The following is a 14,023-nucleotide window of genomic DNA, read 5'->3' as shown; positions in this document are numbered from 1 at the left end:
ATATAACTACATCACAATGTTTGGCTGGTGATACATCAGTGTTGAAAAGCAGATATCACCCAGCCCTAGCCAGCTCCAGGTTTTAGTTGGCCCTGGCGCATGACACCCTCCATAGGGACCTCTCACACAGTGAGTCCGTCTCCTAAGTGCATCAGGTTCTAGGGACTTTTGTCAGTAGAGTGCCCTACTGGGAACCTCCTGGCCTAGTAAGCTCATATGGATCTGTGTGCACTCAGATCCAGAACCCTCCTCAGGCAGGAACAAACTAGCACTTAGATTAAAATATTAAAGTGAGCCGTGGGCCAAGCTAGGATCAATAACTCGTGAACGGTAAATGAAATGAATCCAACTCATGAATGATGTCCCTAATTGGGTGGTTGTTGGCCATTGGGATGGGAAGGGGGAGGCCAGGAGCCCAAACAGTAGGTGGAGCCCCAGTCCATGGTAAGCAGAGCCATAGCCATTGAAAACCAGAGACAACTAATTCTTGTTTGTGCCCATCCTCCTCCCCGCTGAGTTTTACAAGGGCACCCCTGAGACTAAAGTGGCCTCAGTTAACACCCTCTCTCTAAGAAGGCATTGGCATCTCTACCAACATCACTTCCTCAATCATCAGCATTTGCAAATGGGCTGGGAAAGTCAACCCTGAGAATGATTCGGATCCTCACCATGCAGATCTAGTTCTGTACATGACCAGGTAAATTAAGCTCTCTCTCATTTTTTTTGAGTGATTTATAATGGAAGGTGGACCATAGGCCCAGTGTGTTCCAAGTTTTGCTTGCCTGAACCTCTCCCGTGAGCACATGGTCCCTACATGGATGGTGTGAGAGCACCCAGTGCTGGAATTTAGCAGTTCAGTAGGTCTTGCAATGCCCATGGAACTGCAAAGCAGCTCATGATAGCCTTGTCCAGGGACAGGAAAAACTGTGGCCCGCCAGACTCTTAAGTCCCATCAGCCCCAGCTAATACAGCTAGTGTAAAGGGGATAATGGGAATTGTAGTCCAACAGCATGGGGAGAGCCACTGGCTTCCTATCTCTCCATCTGCCTGGGCTCCTCGAGACAACATATTTACCGAGCAATTGCCCTGATCTGCTTGCACAAAACTTACACAGCGGTTAGACAATGCCTGTCTTTATTGAACATCCATCTTGATTTGCTTGCAGGAAGTTTATATGTCTTTCCATTAGTCATTTCTTAACGCTGCACTTTTCAATGCATTTTCCCACCACTTTCCTAACTTCAAAAAAGTGAAGCTTTGTTTTAAAGTAGATTTGTTGCACCAGGGCAACAGAGTTCTTTAATCCCACTTTAATTGTGCACACCTAAATTTTCCAGTATGCACTTGCACTCCCACAAAATACATTTTGGAGGAGCTCCCCACCCCATTGTTCTAGTGTTCTTCCTCTTTACCTGTTTTGCTTTAGATTTGACCTGGAATTTACTTGATGGAAACAAGCAAGTGTGTGGTGTCACTCAGCTGGGCGGGGCCTGTTCCAGTTCCTGGAGCTGTGGATTTGGTCTGGGAGTTACCATTGCCCATGAGATCGGTCACAGGTCACTGGGCAAGGAATTAATCTCATCATTATTATTTATTGAATTTGTATATAACCCTTCATCTGAATGGTCACAAGCATCTGTCTGTATCCACATACATATCTGTGAGCGTGCCTTCTCCCTCCGTTGCTGCACTTAGCAGAGACACTCTCGAGGCCAGACGCCATAAATTCCTTTCTTTATTGCTTTCTGACAAGATTACATGGAGAATAAACAAAGCGACCCGTCTCTCACGAGGCGTTGCTCTAACTACTTCCGTCTTTCCCTGTGACGTGGATCCCCCTCTCTCTGAAGCACCCCTTCTTCTCCAGACTCACTGCTCCCTTCTCTGTCCTCTGAGGACTCACTGCTAACCAGTGGAGACCTCTCCCTGTATCCTCTGATTCTTTCCTCCCTTGCTGCCTGCAGTTCCCTGACATCCACCCCCTCCTCAAGGGCCCCCCTCTCCTCCCTTTCCTGAGAAGAAGCCTCCCCCGATGCATTCTCCTCATATTTCTCGGGTGTGAATCCTAGGAAAACCTCCTCCTCCTCCTCTTCGGTATCATCAAAAACGTTACCCCACCCTTTAACATCTGATGGACCCGGACGTTCTTCACTCACTCCTCCTCCCCCCTGCGTTTCCTCTTGGTCCGAGGCTGAGAACCCCTCAAAATCCTCTTCATCGTCCGTCGGCCCAAACGCCCTCTCAGCGAACCTCCCTGCGGGTTGTGGCTTATGTGGAAATAGCTCATGGAAGTCCTCCACCAAACCCTCCTCCGTGACCCAATCTGACGGTACCCATGTGTTATCTGAACTGGGAGCCCCCTCCCAAGCTACAAGATACTCCAGCTGATTACCCTTCCAACGCGAGTCCAAAATTTCCTCAATCTGGCGTCCCCGCTCCCTTTCCTCGACTTCTGGCGGTGGCACCTCCCCTTCCCTTCTGCCCGGCCGGTAAGCCGACAATAGCGACCGGTGGAACACGGGATGAATTTTCATGCTCTCGGGCAGCCTCAACTTAAAGGCCACTGGGTTGACTTGCTGTATGATTTCAAAGGGACCTACCCTCCTGGGTTTGAGTTTCTTACAACCCCCTTTCCAGGGCAAGCCTTGTGTGGATAACCACACCTTATCCCCCACCCGGAGGGTCTCCCCTTCCCTCCGATGCTTGTCTGCTTGCTTCTTGTATACCTCCTTGGCCCTCTCCAAGTTCAACTTCAGTTGCTGCTGAATTGCTTCCATTTCCTCCGCAAACTGTTCAGCGGCTGGCACACTCCACGATTCCTCCCCCCTCCCCGGGAAAGCCCTAGGATGGCACCCGTGATTTGCAAAGAACGGAGTCATCCCTGTGGACACATTCTCTGAGTTGTTGTATGCAAACTCCGCCAGCGCTAATTTGTCCACCCAATCGTTCTGCCTCTCCCCCACATAACAACGCAGGTACTGCTGTAGTACTGCATTGACCCTCTCCGCCTGCCCATTGCTTTCGGGATGTCTGGCGGTGGTGAAACGTACCTCAACTTGCAACAAACTCATGAGTTTGCGCCAGAAGCTGGAGGTAAATTGTGTCCCCCTATCCAAAATGACCCTCGAAAGGACCCCATGCAACTTAAACACGTGCTCCACAAACAATTTGGCTGTCTCCTCAGCAGTTACCGCATGAGAACACGCCACAAAATGGCACATTTTGGTGAGTAGATCCACCACCACCAACACCGCTGTTTTCCCCTTGGCAGGTCAGTGATGAAGTCCACTGATACCACCTCCCATGGCCTCCCTGGTGTTGGCAGAGGCTCTAATAACCCTGCCGGAGCTGCCCTCTCCCCTTTGGCTCTCTGACAGGTCTCACACCCTCGCACATATTCCTTTACATCTTCCCGCACCTTAGGTCACCAAAATTCTCTGGTGACCAACAACATGGTCTTATGTTGCCCAAAGTGTCCTGCCGTCGAGCTGTCATGCAGTTGTCGGAGGATTCTGGCCCGGAGAGCTTCCCCTGGTACATACAAAGCCCCTCGATAAAACAGTAGCCCCCCTTTTTCCTCGAAACCTCCCTCAGCCCCTCTCCCTTGCCCAAGTTCATCCAACTTTCCTCTGGCAAAAGCATCATCCCGCATCAAGCGTAGCAGTTCATCATCCTTCACCAATGTTGCTCCTCAAGCCCACCTCTGCTCGGGGAACATGAACCGGGCCGTCGGCGGTCCTTCCTCTGCCAGATACTCGGGTTTACGGGATAAAGCGTCCGCCCTCACGTTCTGCTCACCTGGTACGTACTGAATCTTGAAGTTGAAGTTGGCAAAGAACTGTGCCCAGCGTATTTGCCTCTGGCACATCACTCTCGCCGTCCGCCAGTACTCCAAATTATTGTGATCCGTGCACACCTGTATCTGATGCTTCGCTCCAATCAAAAAATGCCGCCATTGCTTGAACGCAGACACAATAGCAAGCAATTCCTTATCATAGATACTATAGTTCACTTCCGATTTATTGAGCTTCCGGGAAAAGAAGGCACACGGACGCCAGTCCCCCTCCCCATCTTGCTGCATGAGAACCGCTCCAATCGCTCGATCAGACGCAGCTGTCTCCACGCGCAGTGGTAGTTCAGGGTTGACATGCAGCAGTTGTTCCTCGGAGGCGAAGACTCTCTTTAGACTCTCAAAGGCCCTCTGCGCCCCATCCGTCCACTCAAACTTCTTCTTGCCACTGAGGCAGTCTGTTATGGGGGTCGCCAGCCGTGCGAAGTCCTTGATGAACTTCCGGTAGAAGTTACTGAAGCCCAGGAACCGCTGAACATCCTTCCTCGTTTTGGGGCTTTTCCACTCCAGCACCGCTTTGACCTTCTCCGGGTCCATTGCCAGTCCCCTGTCCGACAGCCTATAGCCCAGGAACTCAACCTCTCTCGTGTGAAACTGACACTTCTCCAGCTTCACCCATAGGCTATGCTCCTTGAGCCTAGCTAGAACTTCCCGCACGTCCTTAACGTGCTGTTCTTCATCTGGAGAGTAAATAAGTATGTCATCCAAAAATGCAGTGCAGTTTTTGTAGAGCAAAGGTCCCAACACGTGGTGCATGAAGGCTTGGAAGCACGGACTACCACACTGTAAACCGAAAGGCATAACAAGGTATTCAAATGCCCCTAGTGGTGTGAACATGGTTGTCTTCCACTCGTCCCCCTCTCGCACCCTGATGAGATTGTAGGCTCCTCTCATATCCAGTTTGGTGAAAATTTTCCCCTTTCGCACCCTCGCCAATACGTCATCAATTTTTGGCATTGGGAAGGCCATGGGGAGCGTCTGGGCGTTGATTCGCCTGAAATCCACGATGAGACGTCTATCTCGCGTCCCCTTTTTGTCCACAAAGAGCACTGGGCTTCCGCCTACTGCCCTGGACTCCCTAATGAAACCTCTCCTTAGGTTCTTGTCTATAAAAGCTCTTAAATCCTCCATCTCCTGATCGGACATAGAGTACAGTTTTCCTGACGGCAACTTGGCCCCCGGGATCAAGTAGATCTGGCAATCGTAAGGCCTGTGCGGCGGCAGCCTGTCTGCCTCTCTTTCGCTGAAAACCTCTGCCAAGTCCATATATTCTGGAGGAATGCCGCCTTTCTCTCCTGCACCCGTAGCCGCCACTCTGGCACTAGCAACTCGCAGCTCCTTTACCCCCAAACAGTTCTCCAAGCAATGCGCCGATCCAAACGTCAGGTTACGCTGATGCCAGGAGACCACCGGATCGTGAATGACCAACCAACTCATGCCCAAAATGATGGGTGGGCCTGCCAGCGTGGCCACATGGAAAGCAATCATTTCAGAATGCGTCGAAATCCTCATTCTCATGGGGGGGGGGTTGATGGGTCACTTCCCCTCCCAAAAGTTCCCTCCCATCAATGGTGGTCACTTGTAGCGGAAAATCCAAAGGCAGCAAGTGCAATTGGTGTTGCGCAGCGAACTCCCTACTGAAGAAATTGGCACTCGCTCCTGAGTCCAACAGGGCATAGACCTCCATAGCCTGTCCATTGGGGAGATCCAGCAACACCCTCACAATTATGCCTGGTTGGGGACGTCCTGGTCGGGGCTCTGGTTCAGTTCCTTTCCTGCCTGGCTGCGGTTCCGCCCCATTCCCAGCCAGGCACTGGCGTTTCCCTGCTTTTGGACACCCCCCTCTTCCATCTGGGAGGAAACGCCCACCATTCCCTGCCAGTTGCGACGTTCGGGACACACTCTGGCAAAGTGCCCTGGTTTCTGGCAGATAAAGCATTTCTTGGCAGCCTGCCTGTTTTCTGCCGCCTTGTGAACCGGCCGTTGAGCCTTTAAATCTTCCCGCGCGCGGGCAGAGTCAATTTCCATCGGCTCCGAGTGAGAGTGACCTTGCACTTCCTCCCTTGGTATGCCAGGAATGTGATCACCATGGGAACCTGGCCTTTGCTCTCAGCCTTCTCTAGCTGCCTCAGCTCCTGCCTGCTGCCCACAGCCAGAGCAGCCTTAACGAGGGAATTCAAGTCCTGGTGTCGGGGGCCCCTGGCAAGCTCATCTTTCACCTGAGAACTCAGTCCCGCCTTGAACAGAGCTTGCACAGGTTGAGAATCTAAGGTCCACCCAAGCTTATGAATCAGCATTGCAAATTGAGACCAGTACTCCCTCACAGTTGAGTTCCCCTGCCGGAGATCCAATAGCTGCTGCTGAGTTACATCCTCCTCAGATCCAGATGAAAACATAATGTCCATGGCTTCCCAGAATTGCTTGAGATCGCTGAGCGCAGCATTGTGGCTAGCAAGCAGTGGGCGTACCCAATCTCGAGCTGCCCCCGTCAAATGGCCGATAAGGTACCCCACTTTGTCAGCATCCCCAGCAAAAGCAGCTCCTTGCAGTTCCAGGGCATACTGCATGTCAAGTTTGAAGCCAGTGTATAATCTGGGGTCCCCATTGAATTTGCTTACCAGCGTCAAAGTCCGGTTCAGTGAGGCCCCTCCAGAAGCTCCTGCTGATCTGGCCCTGGCTTCTTCCAAGCGAACTCTTAATTCCTGTGATGTAGCCAATAAATCATTCCTCTCTTTTTCCAGCTGTGCAAGGCGAGCCTCCATCCTGCTTTTCTCCTTGCCGACACTCTCCTCTCGAGTGCTCATTAGCTGGGTTTAACGAGTTAGAGCAATCTGTGAGCGTGCCTTCTCCCTCCGTTGCTGCACTTAGCAGAGACACTCTCGAGGCCAGACGCCATAAATTCCTTTCTTTATTGCTTTCTGACAGGATTACATGGAGAATAAACAAAGCGACCCGTCTCTCACGAGGCGTTGCTCTAACTACTTTCTCTTTTCCCTCTCCCTCGAGACCAACAGAGCCAACGGCCCAGCCCCTTCCGTCTTTCCCTGTGACGTGGATCCCCCTCTCTCTGAAGCACCCCTTCCTTTCCAGACTCACTGCTCCCTTCTCTGTCCTCTGAGGACTCACTGCTAACCAGTGGAGACCTCTCCCTGTATCCTCTGATTCTTTCCTCCCTTGCTGCCTGCAGTTCCCTGACAATATCCAGCACTTACATGTATTCATACACACATTACAGAGAGGTTTGGGATCTTTTACTGGAGTTATAACGTGTGTCCATTTACGAATATGTGTTTTACCCTTAAACCTAAACCCATAGACGTTATTGCACAAAGGAATAAAGCTTGGTTTATTATATGAAACAAAAGTGACAGAATATATAAATGCTACTTCAGACAGCAAAATTACTATTCAAGCTGGCAGCAAATTCTATCATAAGTCCACACCTTGATCTGAAGAGTGAAAGATTCCCCAACTGTTTTAAAAAAACTAGAAAAGTGAGAATGACAATTTTCCTATAGAACTCACAGTGAAAGTAAAGCAGAGAGCAAGGGGGAGAGTACACCTAACCTTAAAGCAAAGCAGGCATAGGAGCGCTGAGTAAGTTCCTTGCTGTTGGAGCTATGATAGTTGTGGTTTGAGGACCCGATCCCCACTTAGTGAAATGAAGACACAAGGACACGTAATATAAGGTTAATGGGTCAAGAAAAGGCCACAACTTTATTGATTACAGCAAGTGAAAAGGTATTGGCTTAGGCATTGGATCACGTGACTTGACTCCACCCACTCGGAGAGGGGTGAGTCTAAAAAGGGGGGTTTATTCACCAGTAGGTGGAGCCCGTTGATGCTAATCCAACTATAAGCTCTCCCCTGATGTCACCAAGGGTCGTGCCATGGCCCTCCGCCACACAGGCATCGGACAGGATCCACAACCGCCGGAATTGAAGGCGTAGGCAATGGCCACACCTAGCCCTTCCACCACCACAAACACATTCCAATGCCTAACTGCCACCCGAGCCCAAAAGGCTCACCGCCAATACCCTCACAGCTGTAACCAATCCCTGGTACTGCTGATGATGCTACTTAACCAAATGTCGTTCCCCAGATCTGAAAGATGAACCCCATCATTCCGGAACAAGGCCTGATTGCCAATCCGGATACGGTCATGAGAAATGACTCAGCCATTCATGAAGCGCACCCAGCGGGCTACTGTGCGATTTAAGAGTTTCCTGGATTTTTCCATGGCCATAATGTTCTGCGCACTGCGCCAAACTATTCTCTTTAGGAAGGAGGACCAGAACACCGTTGTTCCGGGACACAAGGCAGCAAGCTCATCCAAGTCTCTTTTTATGTTCCACAACAAATCTGCACTTCTTCTGCCAACAAGGTCATTCTCCCCCAGTTGAAGGATAAGGATGTCAGGGGGGCCAAACGCGGCAACTTTCTCCCTCGGCAATGGCATGAGCTCCTCCCAACAAATGCCTCGCCTTGAAAACCAGGAAACTCGCATCCCAGATGGCAGCCCGAGATTAGGGGTGAGGCCGCAGCTTGCAGACCATACGCGGGCCCAGTGAACTATACTGTGGCCGCAGATCCAAACACTTTTTCTGAAGACGACTAAGGATAAAAGAAAGAAAAAGACAGGTAAGTGGAGGTAATGCAACGAAGTTCAGAGCATGCTAACAAATGTAGCCTTTATAAGCATCGGATTTCCAGCGGCCCATTTCTTTAATCCTATCTGCCGGCAGGACCAAGCGCACAGCTGTTGTGGCGGCGCCGATCCTGAACGAGTGTGCTGCGTAGTCCTGGGAAGATAAACCACAGGCGTCTATAGCTTTGCGGAGTACCCTTGTGAAGTGGTGCCTCATCAGTCGTGACCTGTCCTCCGGAACCAGGAGCAGGCCAGGACCGGGCGGTCTGAAGTAACGGTACCGCCTGATGTCCCTGACCGGGCATGGGCCCTGCTGTGCCGAAGCTGTAGGTTTAACAAGGGAACCCTTACCAGCCTGATTGGTTTTAGATTGACGTATCCGCACCGTCATGCTAGCTTCAGACATCTGCACATCCTCCATGAGGAGGCCGCGCGTTGAGCCACTTGCGTTAACCTCGGCTACTACCTCACCGACCCTAAACGCACCAAAAAAGGCGATAGCATATGCTGCAGAAAAGAGGTGGGCCTCAAACTTGGTCCAACAGATCGACCTAAGCTTTATGCGTATTTGAGAGAGCAGCCCGTAAGAAATTGGCTTATGGCCCACGGCTCTAGGGGGTTGCAGCCTACCCCAACTGTCAGGGGTTCAGGAGAAGAGTCACAGGAGAGGCAGGAAACGGAGAGCGAGGGGGAGGAGTCGGAAGGAAATGTCAGCGACGACAGTAGTCCGAGGTCTCTGAGTCTCTCCAGTGACTCGGAGGATTCACAGAAAGGGGCCCCCATGGTCAGGGCAAGGGGGACACCTCGGGAAGAAGGGGCCAGAGGGGACTCAGAGAGTAACAGCTGGAAATCCGGACCAGCTTCCCCCCCAGAGTGCAGTAGGGGGGAGGAGTCCAAGGCATCGGGATCAGGGAGCGCGCAGGCAGAGGGAGAGCGTGAGGCAGGAGTGGCCACACCCTCGTCAGGGAGCGAGGAAACGGTCATCAGGAAAGTTAAACGCGCGCGCGCGCCAAGTTCAAATGTACAGGAGGGCGGCAAGGTGGGCAGCCCGGGTAGGGAGCCAGGTCCTAAAGCACGCCGAAGAGAGGGGGAGGAGTCAGAGGGGTCCAGCTCTGCGTCAGAAGAGTCCAGGAGGGAAGAGACCCCGGGGGGTAGTAAGACCCAGAGGAAGAGAGAGAGAAGGAGGAGGTGGAGTAAGATTAGAGTTTTAAGCTGGTGCACAGGGGGCGGAGATCCAGATAGAGCTTCGCCGGTCTAAAGCTCAGACGTAGAGCTGGGACGCTGAGACTTGTAAATGGAGACTATTCTTCAATAAAGACTTTGATACTGTACTACCGGCTAGCGTTGGTCCTTGGTGAGCTGGGACCCGGAGCCAGCTCTGACAGTAAGCTCTATCTCCATTTTTAAAGTTTTGGCACCAAGAACCTCGCCACGTGAGTTGACGCAGCGAGGGCAGAGGAGGGGTGCTCCCAGAGCTCACAAAACTCAGGCAAGATGACGACGGAAGAGCAGATATCAGCCCTGCAAGAAGCTGTGACACGACTCAGCACGGAGGTAATTGCATCCAGAAAAAGAGAGGAGGAAATGAGTAGCGCCTACCGGGACCTCCAAGTAAGATTGGACGTGATTTCCAAACAGGGGCCACCTGGATCCAAAGCAGAGGGCATTGGATTGGGAAAGAGGGGAGGCAGCCTTGTATCCCATTTTGACGGGAGTTTACAGCAGTACCCCAACTTTAGAGCAGACCTGTTGTTTGCGCTGGATCTGCTTGACAAAGACTTTAGAGATGAAAGAGAGAAAGTGGGGTTTATCCTATCCCATTTGCATGGTGAAGCCAAAACGTGGCTGAGAAATTTATGGAGGGACAATGATCCGGCGCTCCAAGACGCGAAGGCTTTCATTAAAGCTATGGACTCGTGTTTTTTATCAAAGATAGACGTTGATATTGCCAGGAGAGACATACATGGACTTAAGCAAGGCAAAGCCAGCGTGCGTCAGTACCATACGCGTTTCTTCGGACTGGTTCATGCACTGGGATGGGACAAAGCGTCTGCGCCAGTGAGAGATCTCTTTTGGGAGGGCTTGAATACAGAAGTAAAAGCCGAGATTGGAAGGGGGGAGAGGCCAAGGAGCACCCAGGAAGTGGTCCAGAGGGCTCTGGAGATCGGGGTGCATCTGGAGGAACGTCCTTGCAACAGAGAAGAAGGACGTTGGGGAAGGGCACCAGCCAGAGCACCTCCCTTCTATCCCAAAGAAGCAGCGCGTGCGCAGTCCACGCCCTCGCAGGGAGGGGGAGAGGAACCGATGGAGCTCGGAGGTGCCAGGGCTCAGTCAGCTACCAGAGCCCTGACGCCGGGAGCAGTCAAGACGAAGCCTCCTAGAGGGAACAGGAAGTGCTACATCTGCGACAGTGCTCAACACATGGCGAAAGAGTGTCCCCAGAGGCTCCACAAGCACACTGCAGCATCGGCAACAGTGACAGAAGCAACGCAGCAGGGAAACGACAGAGTCTGGCTGGAGGAAGAGGTACTGGGGTCCAGCCAGACAAATCAATGAAACAATCCCCAGAGATTTTGCAGCCCACAGACCCCCTCCCACCCAAACCAGTGGTGCAGCTTACAGCGTCTCTCCAACTGCCCAACGGAAGCACTCTGGAAGTGCCGATCACCATTGACTCCGGCAGCAACGCCGACTTTATAGGACTGGATTTTATTCAGCAGCACAATATACCACTGCTGCCAGCCACACTGCCCCTGAAGGTTGTCACAGTGGATGGCAGGGACTTGCTAGGGGGGCAGGTGGTGCAACAAACGCAACCAATGGTGATGCGGATTGGAAATCACCAAGAGGTCATCAGCTTCAACGTCACCAAACTGTCAGGCACGCCGGTAGTCTTGGGCATGAGTTGGCTGCACAGGCACAGTCCAGCATTGGCGTGGTACCAACGCCAATTGACCTTCGGTTCCTCCTATTGCGCGGAACATTGCATTCTTCGTAGCCAAGAAGAAGGAGGGGAAGACACGCAGCTACAATTGAGCACGCTGCAAGCAGTGCCACGCAAGTACGCAGCGTTTTTGGAGGTTTTCTGCGAGAAGGAAGCGGACAAGCTGCCTCCCCACAGGCCCTATGACTGCCAGATTGACCTCCTGCCAGGGGCGACGCTGCCAGCCGGGAAACTGTATTCCATGTCTGAAGACGAGCTGCAGGAGCTCAAGGAGTTCATAGACCTCAACTTAAAGCGCGGTTTCATCCGGGAGTCGAAAGCAGCGGGGGGCAGTCCTGTATTCTTTGTGAAGAAAAAGGACACGCCCCAAAAAAGACTTGTAGTGGATTTTAGGCTCTTAAATTCAAAGACCAAGCCCACAGCCTTTCCAATGCCCAAAATAGATGACCTTCTGGCAACGGTGCGGAAAGGACGCGTTTTTACAAAGTTGGATCTGAGAGGGGCGTACAACCTGATCCGCATTCGGGAGGGGGACGAGTGGAAGACTGCCATGTTCACGCCCCTGGGCACATATGAATATAGAGTTATGCCCTTCGGTTTACAAAATGGCGCCCACTGTTTTCAAGCGTTCATGCATCACGTCCTGGCGGGTCTTCTCTACAAGAAATGCGTCTGCTTCTTAGACGACATCCTGATATTCTCAGAATCTGAGGAGACCCACGAGGGGGACGTCAAGGAGGTTCTGCAGCGACTGCAGGAGCATCGGCTATACGCAAAGCTGGAGAAGTGCCAGTTCGACAGGAAGGAGGTGGATTTCCTGGGCTACAAGCTGTCGGACAAGGGGCTCGCCATGGACAGCGCCAAGGTTCGCGCGGTGTTGGATTGGAAGAGCCCGCGCAATCGGAAGGAGGTCCAGCGGTTTGTGGGGTTCGCCAACTTTTACCGCAAGTTCATCAAGGGGTTCGCGATGCAGACAGCGGCCATTACCGACACGCTCAGCTCCAAGAAGAAGAAGTTCATCTGGACGGAGCAAGCGGAGCAGTCCTTCCAGAACCTCAAGCGTCTCTTCTCGTCCGAAGGGCAGCTACTGCATGTGAATCCCAGCAAACCGCTGAGGGTTGAGACGGACGCCTCAGACAGAGCCGTGGGCGCCGTACTGTTGCAGGAGGACCCGCATGGGGACTGGAGACCGTGTGCCTTCTACTCTAGGAAGCTCAGCAAGTCAGAGCAGAACTACACCATCTGGGACAGGGAGTTGCTGGCCATTCATGCAGCATTCAAGGCGTGGCGGCACTTCCTCATCGGGGCCAAACACACAGTGCAGGTTCGCACGGATCATAAGAACTTGGAGTACTGGCGCACGGCAAGGTTCCTGAACCAGCGGCACATCAGATGGGCGGAGTTCTTTGCGGATTTCGACTTCAGCATAGAATACATCCCAGGCGACAACAACATCATGGCAGATGCACTGTCCAGAAAGCCGCAATACCTCGAAGAAGCGGCGCCAGCAGCGGCCAAGCACATTTTCGCCCAGAAAGCGTGGGCGTGCGCTTCCGCAACCGTGGACCTGGAGGCGGTCCGTCGAGCACTGCAGGAGGACTCCTTCGCTCTAGCCAAGATGGAGGAGGTGCGCAAGGGCACGGTGAAAAACGACGAGTTCCAAATACGGGACGGATTGCTCATCCGCAGAGGAGCACTCTATGTACCGGGAGATGAGCTCCGCGCGAAAGTACTGCAGCAGTTGCACGACGCGCCAACCGCCGGGCACTTCGGCAAGGAGAAGACGGCGGAACTCGTTGCCAGAGATTTCTGGTGGCCCAAGATGAGGGGAGAAGTCGCGGAGTACGTCTCGAGGTGCGACACTTGCCAAAGGGCCAAGTCAGTGCACCAACCTCCGGCAGGACTGCTCGAACCGCTGCAGACCCCGAGCGAACCGTGGGAGAGGGTGGCACTGGACTTTGTCACGGATTTACCCAGCTCGAGGGGTAAAACGGCAGTGCTAGTGGTGGTGGACATGTTCACTAAAATGGCCCACTTCATTCCGTGCGCGAAGGTGGCCACAGCAGAACAGACCGCCAAACTGTTCATAGACCACGTCTTCAGGGTGCACGGACTGCCACGGTCTATCTTGTCCGACAGGGGGCGCCAGTTCATTTCGAGCTTCTGGCAGAAGCTGATGGGTTTCCTGAACGTCAAGATCAACCTAGCGTCGGCGAGACACCCGCAGACCAACGGACAAGCGGAGCGCGTCAACGCCATCATGCAGCAGTACCTGAGATGCTACGCAAATCAACAGCCGACGACATGGGTGGACTACCTGCCGCTCGCTGAGTTCGCTTACAACAACACGAAGCACGTGTCCACAGGGGTGACGCCGTTCTTCGCCAACAACGGGAGGCATCCCAGAACCTTCCCGGGATTAGAGAAACTGGGGGAGGGGGAGCCACAGGCAGCGGAAGTCTTGGCGGCGGAATTGCAGGAAGTTCAAGAGAAGCTTAGGAGGCAATTAGAGCTTGCAAAGCACGCATACAAACTGCAGGCTGACAAGCACAGGAGGGTTGGTGAAGACATACAGGTGGGA

Source organism: Podarcis tiliguerta, assembly GCF_965153285.1.
Source record: "Podarcis tiliguerta genome assembly, chromosome: W".
Lineage (NCBI taxonomy): Eukaryota > Metazoa > Chordata > Lepidosauria > Squamata > Lacertidae > Podarcis > Podarcis tiliguerta.
The sequence above is the reverse complement of the archived record's forward strand: the minus strand, read 5'-3'. Positions refer to the sequence as shown.